Source organism: Mesoplodon densirostris, chromosome 19 (assembly GCF_025265405.1).
Source record: "Mesoplodon densirostris isolate mMesDen1 chromosome 19, mMesDen1 primary haplotype, whole genome shotgun sequence".
NCBI classification, from domain to species: Eukaryota; Metazoa; Chordata; class Mammalia; order Artiodactyla; family Ziphiidae; genus Mesoplodon; species Mesoplodon densirostris.
In genome coordinates, this window is record NC_082679.1 from 51,747,159 (window position 1) to 51,764,908 (window position 17,750).

The window sequence follows — 17,750 nt, forward strand, 5'->3', positions numbered from 1 at the left end:
CCTATGTTCTACATTGACTGGTCTTGGTTACCTGGATTTATTCTGATCTTAACTGCTCTGTGGACTTCTGAAAACTCCTGTTCCTGCCTCGGGCTCCCACGTAACTCGTAGTTATAATTCAGCACTCCCAGACTCATTATTTTGTTCCTTTGTCCCTCATCCTCTTCTTTGCTTCTGTGCCTTTTTTATCTTGACCCTGCTTCCAACTTTCTACACTTAGTCTTCCGTAGCAAAGGTTTTACAATACCCAAACACTTCCTGGGCTATGGATTAGCCTCAAATGGTTTATCTTATGTTGCCCCAGGCATGTACAGGATTACAACAGATTTCATGTTCTAAGTTCTTTCTCATTGATTACCTCTGGTGAAAGGAACAGTGTGGAGGAGGAAAAGGTTGGAAGGGAAACCTCTTTTGTAATAACTTTTGTATCTGTATAAATTAAAACTTTGCTTCAAAGGAAGCAAAAACAAAAACAAACACAAACAAAAAAACCCAAAACTCTCCTGAAGTGTAATTCTTTCTTTCTTTTTTCTCTTTTTAAAAAAAATAAATTTATTTATTTATTTTAGGCTGCGTTGGGTCTATCGTTGCTGCGCATGGGCTTTCTCTAGTTGCGGCGAGTGGGAGTGACTCTTCATTGCCATGCACGGGCTTCTCATTGCAGTGGCTTCTGTTGTTGCGGAGCACAGGCTCTAGGCGTGCGGGCTTCAATAGTTGTGGTTCGCGGGCTCTAGAGTGCAGGCTCAGTAGTTGTGGCGCACAGGCTTAGTTGCTCCGTAGCATGTAGAATCTTCCCGGACCAGGGCTCGAACCTGTGTCCGCTGCATTGGCAGAAAGATTCTTAACCACTGCGCCACCAGGGAAATCCACCTGAAGTGTAATTATTTCTAACAACTTTCTTGTTTGGTCAGCAGCATTCCGTAGCAGGGAGATCACCTTGAAGGGTGGTTACAGAAGTAGGAAATATGTCATAGATCACTGCACAGTCAAGAATGAATGTGCAGGAACTTCCCAGGTGGTGCAGTGGTTAAGAATCCACCTGCCCATTCAGGGGACATGGGTTCGAGCCCTGGTCTGGGAAGATCCCACATGCCATGGAGCAACTAAGCCTGTGAGCCACAAGTACTGAAGCCCACGTGCCTAGAGCCTGTGCTCTGCAACAAGAGAAGCCACTGCAATGAGAAGCCCATGCACCGCAATGAAGAGTCGCTCCCGCTCGCCGCAACTATTTACAATAGCCAGGACATGGAAGCAATCTAAGTGTCCATCCACAGACGAATGGATAAAGAAGATGTGGCACATATATACAATGGAATATTACTCAGCCATAAAAAGAAACGAAACTGAGTTATTTGTAGTGAGGTGGATGGACCTAGAGTCTGTCATACAGAGTGAAGTAAGTCAGAAAGAGAAAAACAAATACTGTATGCTAACACATATATATGGAATCTAAAAAAAAAGAAAAAAATGGTTCTGAAGAACCTAGGGGGCAGGACAGGAAGTAAAGACACAGGCATAGAGAATGGACTTGAAGACACAGGGAGGGGGAAGGGTAAGCTGGGATGAAGTGAGAGAGTGGTATGGACATATATACACTACCAAACGTAAAATAGATAGCTAGTGGGAAGCAGCCGCATAGCACAGGGCGATCAGCTTGGGGCTTTGTGACCACCTAGAGGGGTGGGATAGGGAGGGTGGGAGGGAGACGCAAGAGGGAGGAGATATGGGGATATATGTATATGTATAGCTGATTCCCTTTGTTATAAAGCAGGAACTAACACACCATTGTAAAGCAATTATACTGCAATAAAGATGTTAAAAAAAAAAAAAGACAAACCCAAAGCACAAATACAAATACAAAAAAAAAAATGTAGGTGCTATTCCCAGTGAGGTCACTTATTTGCTGTGAGATCTTTGACAAGACTTGCCCTGGGTCATGACCCACATCTGTCACACAAGGGTAAGACTTGCTTTTGAAGGACAGTTAGGAGGAAAACACAAGGTCCAGACAACAAAATCTTTTAGAAAGTTAAAAGTACTATTCAAAACCTAAGTGGTATTATTAACTGTTCTTCATGATCAATTCTCAAAATACCATGCGAAGGAAACAGGAAACTAGATGTTGATTCCACTTTTCAGATTAGAACAATAAGGCTAAAGAATGTCCCACAAGTTCCAGAGCAAATTAGTGGTCAAGCCTTCTCTATCTACCATTTCCCAGTCCAAGGAAATGGCCTCAAAGCCAGAGGCCAGCGGTTAGTGATCTTCAAAGTGGGAACAGCAGCATGGACAGTTCTAAGGGAATCCATATCCAGATTCTCAGTTCATGCTCCATCTGTGAAAGCAGACTTGCTTGCGTATGCGGTTCTCCTTTCCAAAGTCTCTTTCATAATCTGACCTTCTCTTGCTTTACAAAAGGAATGCACACTCTTACTCTGCCTTGGACTGCCCCAGGAAAACCTCTGGAGCACCAAACAAAGGGACACTTTGAAACACAGATTTCTGAATAGGCTCCTTTAATAATTAGTCAAAGAGGAAAAACAGACTGCCTACCATTTGTCTTCCATTGTCTTGTTTGTTTTTTTATTGGGAGGAATTAGCCTGCATTGGGATACTCTGAATTCAGATATTATGGAGTGTGATAGTGGGGTGGGACTGACTTCACCTCGTTTTTCTCTAGTTTATTATTGAAGAAAGCGTTGCTCCTAGCAACAAACCCATGAAAGCAAAGCAAACATCAGATCCTCAAAATGCCTTTCCCTCTCCTATTTTTAAGGTAAACCATTCCATTGAATCCTCAATCCAGGACATGTCTTTTATGGAAAGAAAAGTACCTCCAAATGGTTGGTAAAAGTTAATAATGCTGGTTCTTTTCAAGGAGGCTTAATGTGTTCTGGGACTAATAAATTATTCAAGATGTACTGGATAAACTTGTCAACAAAAGTTTTATATGATTTCTTCCAGATTTTCTGTGCATCAATCAATCTGGTAGTTCATTAAGGCAATTTTATCAAAACATATCATGAAATATTTATTCCAATAGCAGTCAATCTTCATTTTCTCTTATAAAATGTTAATGATGCAAGGGCTGTACAAATTAGTGCAATATATACCTTTTTCTTTCATAGAAAAAATTCAATCATGATATCAAACAAAATTAGTGAAGTTAATTGTGATATTTACACATAGTTTTATTTAATTATTTTCAAAAGCTGAACACCTGGTATTGATATATGCACATGCAAACATCAAAGAAATGCCATATTTTCCCTCATATTTCTTGCTTTATAAATAACTTACAATGTTAACTGCATGTTACATTGAAGTATAATTGATGACAACTGTGTGATTATCTTGTTTTCATAAATTATTCTAAGTGTGAATAAATTATGTAAGAGCTACATTATTTGAATCTTGCTTGCATTTAGTAATGTATCTTTTTTTTTTTTACATCTTTATTAGAGTATAATTGCTTTACAATGGTATGCTAGTTTCTGCTTTATAACAAAGTGAATCAGTTATACATATACATATGTTCCCATATCTCTTCCCTCTTGCGTCTCCCTGCCTCCCACCCTCCCTATCCCACCCCTCTAGGTGGTCACAAAGCACCGAGCTGATCTCCCTGTGCTATGCGGCTGCTTCCCACTAGCTATCTATTTTACGTTTGGTAGTGTACATATGTCCATGCCACTCTCTCGCTTTGTCACAGCTTACCCTTCCGCCTCCCCATATCTTCAAGTCCATTCTCTAGTAGATCTGTGTCTTTATTCCTGTCTTACCCCTAGGTTCTTCCTGACATTTTTTTTCTTAAATTCCATATATATGTGTTAGCATACGGTGTTTGTCTTTCTCTTTCTGACTTACTTCAATCTGTATGACAAACTCTAGGTCCATCTACCTCATTACAAATAGCTCAATTTCATTTCTTTTTATGGCTGAGTAATATTCCATTGTCTATATGTGCCACATCTTCTTTATCCATTCATCCAATGATGGACACTTAGGTTGTTTCCATCTCCTGGCTATTGTAAATAGAGCTGCAATGAACATTTTGGTGCATGACTATTTTTGAATTATGGTTTTCTCAGGGTATATGCCCAGTAGTGGGATTGCTGGGTCGTATGGTAGTTCTATTTGTAGTTTTTTAAGGAACGTCCGTACTGTTCTCCATAGTGGCTGTATCAATTTACATTCCCACCAACAGTGCAGGAGGGTTGCCTTTTCTCCACACCCTCTCCAGCATTTATCATTTGTAGATTTTTTGATGATGGCCATTCTCACCAGTGTGAGGTGATATCTCATTGTAGTTTTGATTTGCATTTCTCTAATGATTAGTGATGTTGATCATCTTTTCATGTGTTTGTTGGCCATCTGTATATCCTCTTGGAGAAACATCTATTTAGATCTTCTGCCCATTTTTGGATTGGGTTGTTTGGTTTTTTTTGATATTGAGCTGCATGAACTGCTTGTATATTTTGGAGATTAATCCTTTGTCGGTTGCTTCGTTTGCAAATATTTTCTCCCATTCTGAGGGTTGTCTTTTCATTTTCTTTATGGTTTCTTTGCTGTGCAAAAGCTTTTAAGTTTCATTAGGTCCCATTTGTTTATTTTTGTTTTTATTTCCATTTCTCTCAGAGGTGGGTCAAAAAGGATCTTGCTGTGATTTATGTCATAGAGTGTTCTGCCTGTGTTTTCTTCTAAGAGTTTTATAGTTTCTGGTCTTACATTTAGGTCTGTAATCCATTTTGAGTTTATTTTTGTGTATGGTGTTAGGAAGTGTTCTAATTTCATTCTTTTACATATAGCTGTCCAGTTTTCCCAGCATCACTTGTTGAAGAGGCTGTCTTTTCTCCATTGTATATTCTTGCCTCCTTTATCAAAGATAAGGTGACCATATGTGGGTGGGTTTATCTCTGGGTTTTCTATCCTGTTCCATTGATCTATATTTCTGGGTTTTTTTTAAATAAAGCAGATCACCCCCCTCTTTAATCTTCTGATTTTAAAAAAATATTTTTTTTATTTTTGGCTTTGTTGGGTCTTTGTTGCTGTGTGTGGGCTTTCCCTAGTTGCGGCAAGAGAGGGCTATTCTTCCTTGCAGTACATGGGCTTCTCATTGCAGTGGCTCCTCTTGTTGTGGAGCACGGTCTCTAGGCACTTGGGCTTCAGAAGTTGTGGCACACGGGCTCAGTAGTTGTGGCTCACGGGCTCTAGCGCGCAGGCTCAGTAGTTGTGGCACACGGGCTTAGTTGCTCCTCAGCATGTGGGATCTTCCTGGACCAGGAATCAAACCCGTGTTCCCTGCATTGGCAAGCAGATTCTTAACCACTCTGCCACCAGGGAAGTCCCTAAGCTGCTGTGTTTCTGAAGTTCTTGCTCAGACTGTGCCACTCTTCTCCAGCAGCATCGTGCTATGGCCCCGAGGCTTTGGGAAAATTCGTCTGAGGAATCCTTCTACCTTCTCAAAGGGCAGAACTGCAATTTAAAAAGCTTCCCTCTCAGTGGGGTGGTTTGAGAGTCTGTGCAGACTGAAACTACAACTAGAAAACCCAATCTAAAATAAAAAGAGAAGAAAAGGGCCTCCCTGGTGGCGCAGTGGTTGAGAGTCCGCCTGCCGATGCAGGGGATACGGGTTCGTGCCCCGGTCTGGGAGGATCCCATATGCCGCGGAGCGGCTGGGCCCGTGAGCCATGGCTGCTGAGCCTGCGCATCCGGAGCCTGTGCTCCGCAACGGGAGAGGCCACAACAGTGAGAGGCCCGCGTACGGCAAAAAAAAAAAAAAAAAAAAAGAGAAGAAAAATCTTCTTTCTCTGCTATTTACTAAATTAGCCCTCCTCTGTTTTTTTTTTTTTAAACATCCTTATAGGAGTATAACTGCTTTACAATGGTGTGTTAGTTTCTGCTTTATAACAAAGTGAATCAGTTCTACATATACATATGTTCCCATATCTCCTCCCTCTTGCGTCTCCTTCCCTCCCACCCTCCCTATCCCACCCCTCTAGGTGGTAGCAAGGTACTGAGCTGATCTCCCTGTGCTATGTGGCCACTTCCCACTAGCTATCTGTTTTACATTTGGTAGTGTGTATATTTCAATGTTACTCTCTCACTTCGTCCCACCTTACCCTTCCCCCTCCGCATATCCTCACGTCCATTCTCTATGTCTGTGTCTTTATTCCTGTCCTGCCCCTAGGTTCATCAGAACCATTTTTTTTCTTTAGATTCCATATATATGTGTTAGCATACGGTATTTGTCTTTCTCTTTCTGACTTACTTCACTCTGTATGATACTCTAGGTCCATCCACTTCACTACAAATAACTCAATTTCGTTTCTTTTTATTAGCCCTCTTCTATTTTGAAGACATCATTATAAATGCTAAACTTCCAAGCCTATATGATGAAATTTGAATGCCAGAGTTAGCTAGCCCCTTGCACGTAGTGAGCTTTTTCCATGCTTATTTGTTAGTTTGACATGACAGCCAGAAGAGACCTTCAGCTATGCCGAATTGTGGTTCTCACAGACTGAGTGGGAACGCTAAGGGAAAGACATTTTTGTGTGAGGCTGGAGGAGAGTGAGGAAATGAGGAGGGATCTGTGAAAGCGACAGGAGAGTCTCAGGACCCCATGTCTACCCTAGGACAGCAGGGAGCTGTACAATTGGCAGTATCCCCTGTATAGATCAGAACAGCTTCTTAGTCTATATCTTTACATGTTCCCTAACCCAGAACCTGGCTCACAGTAGGTACACACAGGATGTTAGCTGAATGGGAAAGTGCACTGGTGACACTCTGCTCCATGATGACTGTCTCCTTGGTGGGAATTAGGAAGTAGACATCCTGGTTGCTGCTCCTGATTCTCACTCATTCCTGTCCATCTCAGTCTGACATCCTCTAACAGCTCTTCATTACCCGCACCACTGTGTTCTTAAGATTCTCAGCTTACACATAAAATATCCCCTATATCCTTGATCATTATTTCTAGAGCATTCCCTCTACTTCCGTTATCTTTCTATTACCTTCGACCTACACATAGGCATGGCCATGCTTGGGACCTTAGAATCACACCCAACACTTTGTAGTAAAGAAGAATTCGAGAGACTGTTGAATTTTTTGTTGGTAGACCCTTACCACAGATGTCTGTAGGTTTATTGGGTGTTATTCCCTTTATTCCTTGCCTCTAAAGAAGGCCCTTCCAAGCTCTTGTGCAGACGGTATAAAGCCAGGTTGATAGAGTTTCAGAGCCACGTGGGAGAATAGATCTGGGGGGTTGGGGCAGGAGGAGTTGAGGCATTGTGATGTTTCTCTGTACAGTTTGCAGACTTTCATTCATCTCCTTGTTCTAAATCCACTGCTTCAGTCTGGCCCTCTGTAATTTTTTTTTTCCCCAGAGAATAAACCTCATGTGTTACAGGGTTTGGGGGCAGAAACCTCTGGGCTGTATACATGGGGATGGGATCTATAGGTCCAGTTGTCCCTATATCTCTTCCCTCTTTCCTCTTCCCTGTGTCTTGTGTCTGCTGTGTGAAGTGTCTGACACCTGATTCCTGAGCCTTTCTGCTGGGTGAATCAGTTTGCTCTGTGGTATTATCCATGTGTCCTAGCCACCCTCTTCCCCACTCTTGTCACATGCAAGGCTTCTGGTTTTCTCTGGTTACCACTTCTTTCTCTCTTTCCATCTGCTCACGCTGTGTTGACATCTCTCATCGGTTTTCATCTCCTTTCTCATTCTCTTGTCCTTGTAAATCCTTATCCTTGTTGTACTTTTAGTGTCATGTTATAGGATTCCAGGAATTTTTGTGTTCAGTCCACCCTTATTTAATAAGCAACTACTCTTTAAGGTCATCAGTTCCACACAATGTAATACTCTGTAGTTGTTAGATGGAATAACATAGCTACATGTCTGAACCTGTGAAGTGGGCAATATAGAGAGTTAAATGAAAAAGCAAGTTGCAGGGAATTCCCTGCCGGTCCAGTGGTTAGGACTGCGCTTTCACTGCCGTAGCCCGGGGTCAGTCCCTCGTTGGGGAACTAAGATCCCGCAAGCTGCATGGCATGGCCAAAAAATAAAAGCAAGTTGCAGTTGGTATGTATAATATGATACCATTTGTGTTTAAAAATTGTTTATATTATATATCTACACACATACACATGCAAATATCATATATATACTATAAAATATATTCTCCTTAGCATTATCTGAGACAGTGTAAATATCAGAATAGGGACTTCCCTGGTGGTCCAGTGGTTAAGACTTTGCCTTCCAATGCAGGGGGTGCGGGTTTGATCCCTGGTCAGGGAGCTAAGATCCCACATGCTTCCCAGCCAAAAAACCAAAACAAAGAACAGAAGCAATATTGTAACAAATTCAATAAAGACGTTAAAAATGATCCACATCATAAAAAAATCTTAAAAAAAGAAAATAGAATATATAGAGCTATTTTCATTTGGCAAAAATATTTAAAACGGTTTAGCTTAAAAGTCTAGGCAATCTGGTGAATGTAAAAATTTACTTTGGGGGCTTCGGAGCCGGGAAGCACCATTCGTGTTGTGTTCTATGTGAACAGTGCCCCTGAAGTTGTGCAACTGCAGTGGCCCTTCCTGGAGTTCCCCGCAAAGAAGCTGTCACCTCCCAGAGCAGCGGCAGTGATTAGCTAGCTTGCTTCCCCCACGTGTGACTCCTAGTGGCCAATTTCCCAGGATGTGACTGTAGTTAATGATCCTTCTGATCTATATACCAGGGAGGCCAACTCATAAGTAGGTGAATAATAAGCAGCAAAACTTATATTTGTGGAGATGTCCATTCTAGCATGTTGTGGGAAACTTAGGTTCCTCCTTACGAAAGCAACCAACTCTTCATCCTTCCAGCCACCTTCAACCTCCAACCCAACTCACGATCCAATGAGAAGATGTGGAAATGTTCCAGTTGAAACTCAGTGGCACAGGGTTGAAAGCAATTTAGCCACATATGCAAATGTTCTCTAGCAACAGGTTTCTAGCTTTTTCCCCTCAAACTTAGCTGCATAATGGAATCACCTGGGAAGGTTTTAACTCCCATGCCAATGGGAAAAGACTTTGAAAAAGAATAGATACATGGTTATGTAAACTGAATCACTTTGCTGTACACCTGAAACTAACACAACATTGTTAATCAACTATGCTCCAATATAAAATAAAAATTTTTTAATTGAAAAAAAAACTCCCACGCACAGGGTGAACACATATCTAGAGAGTCAAATCTTTAATGAGGTTTCTCAGCATTGGCCATATTGACATTTGGGACCAGACATTCTTTACTATGGAGGCCTTTCTCTTTCTCTGCATTGTGGGATGTTTAGCACCATGCCTGGGCTCTACTAGAGCCCACTAGACACCAGTCGCACCCTCTCCCAGTTGTAACAACCAAAAGACATTGCTAAGTGTTTCCTGGTGGAAGGAGCAAATCACCCAATTGAAAATCACTGCTTTGGGGGCAAGACCCAGGCATCATAGTTTAAAAATATTTTCCCAGGTGATTCCAATGTGTATTCCAGTTTAAGAGACGTGATCTGATGGAATTTACTTTGGGAAGCGTATCCTGGGTGGAGAGTCCCAGGAGTTTTGGAGTGGGTTTTTATAAACTGTGATTTAATATTGATTCAGTAAAAATGAGTATATTCTGAGCCAGATGAGCAGTTTCATTCATCCTATCTAGTAAGCATCTGTTTCTTTCTACTAAGGGGACTTTGGAAAACAAAGAGGCTGTGAACATCATGAGAGGTTAGCAAAGCCAGCTGAGCATGTAACTTAACAAGGAATCTTTATAGTGAGCTAATGAAAGGGACCTGAGGTAATGAAAGGTCTAAACAACACTCGAGGACCATTGGGGGGTACCTTATTGGTGCCAAGATAGTATCTACCATTGAATGGAGGTCCCCTGTGGGCCAGGGTCTTGTGCTAGGGGATCTATTTACCTGTCATCAAATAAGACAACTAAGTTAATACTAACTGTAGTAATAATAATAATGAATGGGGCTGGCTGAAGGAGTAGGTATGTCAATACTTTTGAGACGTGTTTTAAACCTAACTGATGTACATAAGCATTTACACATTTCGAGCATGCTCCTCAGTCGCACTGTGGCAGGAACTGTAAGTTGGTTCACACAACACCCTTTCCGTTTTCTCTCTATTGTGGAAGCCAAAAAGCTAAAAACTTGCCTTCCGAATTCCTCTGCTGTTGGGAGTAGCCATGTGGCATAATTCTGGCCATTAAGAATGCAAGCCGGAAAAAAAAAAGAATGCAAGCCGGAAAAAAAAAAGAATGCAAGCCAGGACTTCCCTGGTGGTCCAGTGGTTAAGAATCCGCCTTCCAATGCAGGGTACGTGGGTTCAATCCCTGTTGGGGAACTAAGATCCCACATGCCGAGGGGCAACTGAGTCTGCACGCTACAACCAGAGAGCCCGCATGCTGTAACTACAGAGCTCACGTGCTCTGGAGCCTGCACGCCACAGCTAGAGAGAGAAAACCTGCACACCACAACTAGAGAGAAGCCCACGTGCCGCAATGAAAGATCCCCTGTGCCGCAACTTAGACCCAACGCAGCCAAAGTTAAAAATAAATAAATAAATATTTAAAAAAAAAGAATGCAAGCCTATGAGAACAGGGATTTTTGTCTGTTTTGTTCTTTGCTGGTCAAAATTCACCACGTTGTACTCCCCTAAAAATGTCCCATTTGGGTGGGAGGATAGGACAGATGTTTAAGGCTACAAATTTGCAACAAGTAGTAAATAAGTCCCAGAGTAGTCCCAGTGTAGTGAATATAGACAACAGTATTATAATCATCAAACTTGCTAAGAGACTAGAACTTAATTGTTCCAGCCACTAAAAAGAAATGATGATTATGTAATGTGGAAGAGGTGCAAATCATCAGTACAATGGCAATCATATGACAATATATAAATGTATCAAATTAGCATGTTGTACACCTTAAGTTTACACAGTTATGTCAAATATATTTCAATTAAAAAATTTAAATATCCAGTCTATTGTACATCAATTTTACTTCAACAGTGTGAAAAATAAAAGAGCAATTGTTAAGAAAATTAAAAGGCAAGTTAGAAATTGGAAAAAAACAAAAACAAATTTCTTGGCCCTGCAGGAAGCCAAGGTGAGAATCCTGAGGCAAAAGGAGGCACCAAGACTCTGAATTTCAGGTCAATTGCAAGGCTGAGATTTACCCAGCTAACACTAGATGACACCATTGTGCTGTGAAAAATGTAGCTGACATGCAGGTGTTCTATTTAATTTTCAGGACAGAGGGAAGCCTTCAAGTGTTTGAAATTGTTCATTTCTCTCCTCTCCTGATCCCAGTATATGATTACCGTGGCCTTATTAAAACTCCCTGAACCTTGATCTTCTCATGCATATGATTCATTCCGTATTCCTTGAGCCGGGTAGTGCTTGAGGCAGTCCAAGCTCGAAGGAAGACACCAGGGAGGGCGCCGGCCTCAAAGCTCCTGGTGGAGGGCCTCCCCGTGCAGTGGTTCCCACCTCTGGGTCTCTGCCTCCGACCTGCGCCAGCTTCCCCCACCCCGACCCCGCTGTCGGAGGCCACACAGCTGCAAGCTCCACTACTGCAGCCTGAGCTGGAAAGAGAGCAGCCTGGGGATGGGGAGCTCGAGGGAAGTGTGTGCAGATGGCACTGCCCTGCGTGAGAGGGAAAGAGGCAAGGAGGCTGTGCAGAGCTTTAGAATGAGGAAACCTCCTGGCCCTGAGAGACAGAACAGCCCCCTGGGTTCTGTCACTGAAAGCTGAGACTTTAACCAAGGCTGTAGAAGTGTCCAGTTGTTTTGGAGCGTGCAAACCCAGCAGTTTGGTACACCACATGTAACACAGAAGTTATTGTTCCCCAAAGTCTTTAATGATTCCTGGGCTTTGGCAAGAAATATCAGGAAAGCACATATTGTATATGGAATACAGGAAAATGATTAGTGAGACCTCACTAATATTTTAATTTGTTGCATTAGTAACTTAGAAATTTCTGTTTAGGATACTGTACTTCATGAGTATATGGGGTCTTGTCCTCAGTGAAAAGAACAAGGGCTCTGCAGGTAATTAGAAACAGAAGCTCTCTAGTTTGTGAGGCAACCTCCTTATTCACAGGCTTATTTACCCTTGGATTTATGGAAAGTAGCCCAATTATCTAGGCAGAATATGTTTCATACATTTCCTGTATTGATGCATTTAAGAATATTTTAACCAACTTACATTTATTGTGATAAATTTTGGTCTGACATCTGTCATCTTGAATGCTTTTAGTTTTTAATGATTACTTGTGTCCTATTTTGTCCCTTTTGCTTTCTTTGCTCTTTTATCAATTTCTGTTAAAGATTTTTTTGATGTGGACCATTTTTTAAATCATTATTGAATTTGTTACAATATTGCTTCTGTTTTATGTTTTTTGGTTTTTTTGGCCTCAAGGCGTGTGGGATTTTAGCTCCCTGACCAGGGATTAAACTTGGACCCCCTGAATTGGAAAGTGAAGTTTTAACCACTGTACTGCCAGGGAAGTCCCTCTCTTTTCTCAATTTTTTTAAAACGTATTTCTCCTGGTTTTATTCTACTAGTGGAACTATTGACATTTTTTTTAAGTTCTTTAAAATACTTCAGGTATAGAAAAATTAAGAGAATAACAAACACCCATGTACCTCCCCTCAGCTTTATCGTATCTGACCATTTTGTCATGGCTGTTCCATGTGTTTTTTAGAACTAAAGCATTACAGATGGAATTGAAGTCTCCTGTATACATCTTTTGAATTGCATTTACCTCTCTGTGGTTCCAGAGGTAGTTACCATATGAATTTGGTGTTATTCATGCTCATAGATGCTTTTAAGCTTGTTATATATGGTTATTTCCATAAACATCATAACATTATTTTACATGTTTTGAATGTATATAAATAGTATACTTGATATTTTCTTTTGCAGCTTACTTTTTAAATTTTTTCATTTAATTTTTATTTTATATTGGAGTAGAGTTGATTTACAATGTTGTGTTAGCTTCAGGTGTACAGCAAAGTGATTCAGTTATACATACACATATAGCCATTCTTTTTCAGATTCTTTTCCCATATAGATTATTACAGAGTATTAAGTAGAGTCCCTGTGCTATACACTAGGTCCTTGTAGATGATCTATTTTTTTTAAACATCTTTATTGGAATATAATTGCTTTACAATGGTGTGTTAGTTTCTGCTTTATAACAAAGTGAATCAGTTATACATATAAATATGTCCCCATTTCTCTTCCCTCTTGCGTCTCCCTCCCTCCCGCCCTCCCTATCCCACCCCTCTAGGTGGTCACAAAGCACCGAGCTGATCTCCCTGTGCTATGCGGCTGCTTCCCACTAGCTATCTATTTTACGTTTGGTAGTGTATATATGTCCATGTCACTGCCTCACTTTGTCCCAGCTTACCCTTCCCCCTCCCCGTATTCTCAAGTCCATTCTCTAGTAGGTCTGCATCTTTTTTTTTTTTTTTTTTTTTTGCGGTACACGGGCCTCTCACTGTTGTGGCCTCTCCCGTTGCGGAGCACAGGCTCCGGACGCACAGGCTCTGCGGCCATGGCTCACGGGCCCAGCCACTCCACGGCATGTGGGATCTTCCCGGACCGGGGCATGAACCCATGTCCCCTGCATCGGCAGGTGGACTCTCAGCCACTGCGCCACCAGGGAAGCCCAGGTCTGCATCTTTATTCCCGTCTTGCCCCTAGGTTCTTCTGACCCTTTTTTTTTTTTTTTTTTTTTTTACATTCCATATGTATGTGTTAGCATATGGTATTTGTTTTACTGTTTTACTCTTTCTGACTTACTTCACTCTGTATGACAGACTCTAGGTCCATCCACCTCACTACAAATAACTCAATTTCGTTTCTTTTTATGGCTGAGTAATATTCCATTGTATATATGTGCCACATCTTCTTTATCCATTCATCCAATGATGGACACTTAGGTTGTTTCCATCTCCTGGCTATTGTAAATACAGCTGCAATGAACATTTTGGTACATGACTCTTTTTGAATTATGGTTTTCTCAGGGTATATGCCCAGTAGTGGCATTTCTGGGTCATATGGTAGTTCTATTTGTAGTTTTTCAAGGAACCTCCATACTGTTCTCCATAGTGTCTGTATCAATTCACATTCCCACCAGCAGTGCAAGAGTGTTCCCTTTTCTCCACACCCTCTCCAGCATTTATCATTTGTAGATTTTTTGATGATGGCCATTCTCACCAGTGTGAGGTGATACCTCATTGTAGTTTTGATTTGCATTTCTCTAATGATTAATGATGTTGAGCATTCTTTCATGTGTTTTTTGGCAATCTGTATATCTTCTTTGGAGAAATGTCTATTTAGATCTTCTGCCCATTTTTGGATTGGGTTGTTTGTTTTTTTATTATTGAGCTGCATGAGCTGCTTGTATATTTTGGAGATTAATCCTTTGTCAGTTGCTTCGTTTGCAAATATTTTCTCACATTCTGAGGGTTGTCTTTTCATTTGCTTTATGGTTCCTTTGCTGTGCAAAAGCTTTTAAGTTTCATTAGGTCCCATTTGTTTATTTTTATTTCCATTTCTCTCAGAGGTGGGTCAAAAAGGATCTTCCTGTGATTTATGTCATAGAGTGTTCTGCCTATGTTTTCCTCTAAGAGTTTGATAGTGTCTGGCCTTACATTTAGGTCTTTAATCCATTTTGAGCTTATTTTTGTGTATGGTGTTAGGGAGTGTTCTAATTTCATTTTTTTACATGTAGCTGTCCAGTTTTCCCAGCACCACTTATTGAAGAGGCTGTCCTTTCTCCACTGTACATTCCTGCCTCCTTTATCAAAGATAAGGTGACCGTATGTGGGTGACCTTATCTCTGGGCTTTCTATCCTGTTCCATTGATCTATATTTCTGTTTTTGTGCCAGTACCATACTGTCTTGATTACTGTAGCTTTATAGTATATAGTCTGAAGTCAGGGAGCCTGATTCCTCCAGCTCCGTTTTTCTTTTTCAAGATTGCTTTGGCTGTTCGTGGTCATTTGTGTTTCCATACAAATTGTGACATTTTTTGTTCTAGTCCTGTGAAAAAGGCCAGTGGTAGTTTGAAAAAATATGGAACGCTTCATGAATTTGCATGTCATCCTTGTGCGGGGCCATGCTAATCTTCTCTGTATTATTCCAATTTTAGTATATGTGCTGCCAAAGCGAACACCAGCTTACTTTTTTTTTTTTTTACAACTTTATTTATTTATTTATGGCTATGTTGGGTCTTCATTTCTGTGCGAGGGCTTTCTCTAGTTGTGGCAAGCAGGGGCCACTCTTCATTGCGGTGCATGGGCCTCTCACTATCGCGGCCTCTCTTGTTGCGGAGCACAGGCTCCAGATGCACAGGCTCAGTAATTGGCTCACGGGCCCAGTTGCTCCGCGGCATGTGGGATCTTCCCAGACCAGGGCTCGAACCCATGTCCCCTGCATTGGCAGGCAGATTCTCAACCACTGCACCACCAGCCCTCTAGCTTACTTTTTAAATTCAACTTTATAGACTTGAGATTTAACCACATAGCTCAAGTTCATTCATTTTCATTGATGTTTAGTATCATGGTTTTATATTTTCCATCTCTGTCAAGCTGTGCTATAGTCTATGTCTATATTCAGTTTCACTAACTTTCCAGTTGACTGCATCTACTCTGCTGTCCAACCCATCCACTGAGGATTCAAGTTCAGTGTCTATATTTATGTGTAAAATTCTATTTAGTTCATTTTCATGTCTTTTTATAGAACATCATTTTTACTCAAGATTTTGATTTCTTCCTTTTATGCCTTTGTTGATGTTCAAACTTATCTTACATTCTCTTTTCTTATTAGCTCTATATCTTGGATCTTGCTTTTTGTCTCATCTGCTTAATCTCAATCAAAAAAATTTTTGTTTGTTTTGTTTTGTTGTTTTAATTTTGTGTGCTTATCTATAGTGGTGTTTGCTTTTTCCGGGGATCCTCTGCTACCTGAATTGTGAACTCTGGTTTTTTTTTGTGTGTCTAGCCAGGGAACAGTTTTATGTAATCAATGAAATTCTAACAAAATTCAGTGCTATATTTGCTGTGAGATTTGCTTAGATAAAAATATTGGCAAGGGCTTCCCTGGTGGCGCAGTGGTTGAGAGTCCGCCTGCAAATGCAGGGGACACGGGTTCGTGCCCCGGTCCAGGAAGATCCCACATGCCGCGGAGCGGCTAGGCCCATGAGCCATGGCCGCTGAGCCTGTGCGTCCGGAGCCTGTGCTCCGCAATGGGAGAGGCCACAACAGTGAGAGGACTGCATACCGCTAAAAAAAAAAAAAAAAAAAAAAATTGGCAAATCCAGTTTTGGGTGTGGGTGTGGGGAAATGGGTGTTCTTGTGCTCTGTTGTGACCATAAATTGATGATGAACTTTCTGGGTGGCAGTTTGCTAGCAGTGTATGTAATAAAATTTTAAATATGCTACCCCTTAGACTCAGAAATTCCACATCTACTAGAAATTTACTCTCAGATAATAATAAAATTGTATTCAGAAATATACTTATGAGAGTATTTCTTTTAGCTTTATATACAGTTTATATTAGTGATAAATTAGAAATGACCTAAATATCCATCAATAGGTGGATAGATAATCAATATCCATCAATAGGTGATCAGGTAAATTATTATAACTGCTGTGGAATACTGTACAGTCACTTAGAACAACATTGGGAATCACTGTTAATATGAAAAACACATGCCTATACCTTGTTGACTGACAAGTAAGTTATGGGTGAGCATACAGAGTATGATACCTGTTTTGGGCCAGAGTCTAACAGAAGCAGAGCCTGAGATGGGGATTCTTGTGCAAGTGATTAATTGAGTGTGCTTAGGAGATACAGGACCAGGGGAAAAGCTAGGCAAAGATGTGGTCTTAGCTGGGAACTAATTTCATATTGATCCCATGGGAATTATGGAGCTTGAATACATCTACTACAGTATTTTCTATAAAATTGAATTTATGGTCATGTAATATGCATATGAGCTTATATGCATGGAAAGATTTCTACAAAGGTATTTACCAAAATATTGTTTTCTCCTGTTTTCTGTGGGATTTCCAATAATATTTATATTGCTTGGTATACTTTAAAAAAAATTATTCCATAGGTCTTTTATTTGTATCTAACTTATCAAATTTGTTTCAGTTTGTCTAACCACGTTTTTATAATGGTGCTGATATATATTTTTTATTTTTTTATTTTTTAAAATTTATTCATTTTTTATACAGCAGGTTCTTATTAGTTATCTATTATATATATATTAGTGTGTATATGTCAATCCCAATCTCCCAATTCATCTAACCATCATTAACCCCCACCCCTGCTTTCCCCCTTTCATGTCCATATGTTTGTTTTGTACATGTGTCTCTGATTCTGCCTTGCAAACCAGTTCATCTGTACCATTTTTCTAGATTCCACATATATGCGTTAATGTACAATATTTGTTTTTCTCTTTCTGACTTACATCACTCTGTATGACAGTCTCTAGGTCCATCCACATCTCTACAGATGACCAGATTTTGTTCCTTTTTATGGCTGAGTAATATTCCATTGTGTATATGTACCACATCTTCTTTATCCATTCATCTGTTGATGGGCATTTAGGTTGCTTCCATGACCTGGCTATTGTAAATAGTGCTGCAATGAACATTGGGATGCATGTGTCTTTTTGAATTATGGTTTTCTCTGG

The 17,750-nt window shown here is 40.6% G+C and overlaps 1 non-coding gene across 1 annotated transcript; it reads right to left on the reverse strand.

Moving 5' to 3' along the window:
* Window positions 1-15,115: 15,115 nt before the first annotated feature.
* Window positions 15,116-15,221, reverse strand: LOC132481034 (U6 spliceosomal RNA). Its single transcript, XR_009530741.1, has one exon. It is a non-coding gene; the product is annotated as a U6 spliceosomal RNA (small nuclear RNA).
* Between the last annotated feature and the right edge of the window lie 2,529 nt (window positions 15,222-17,750).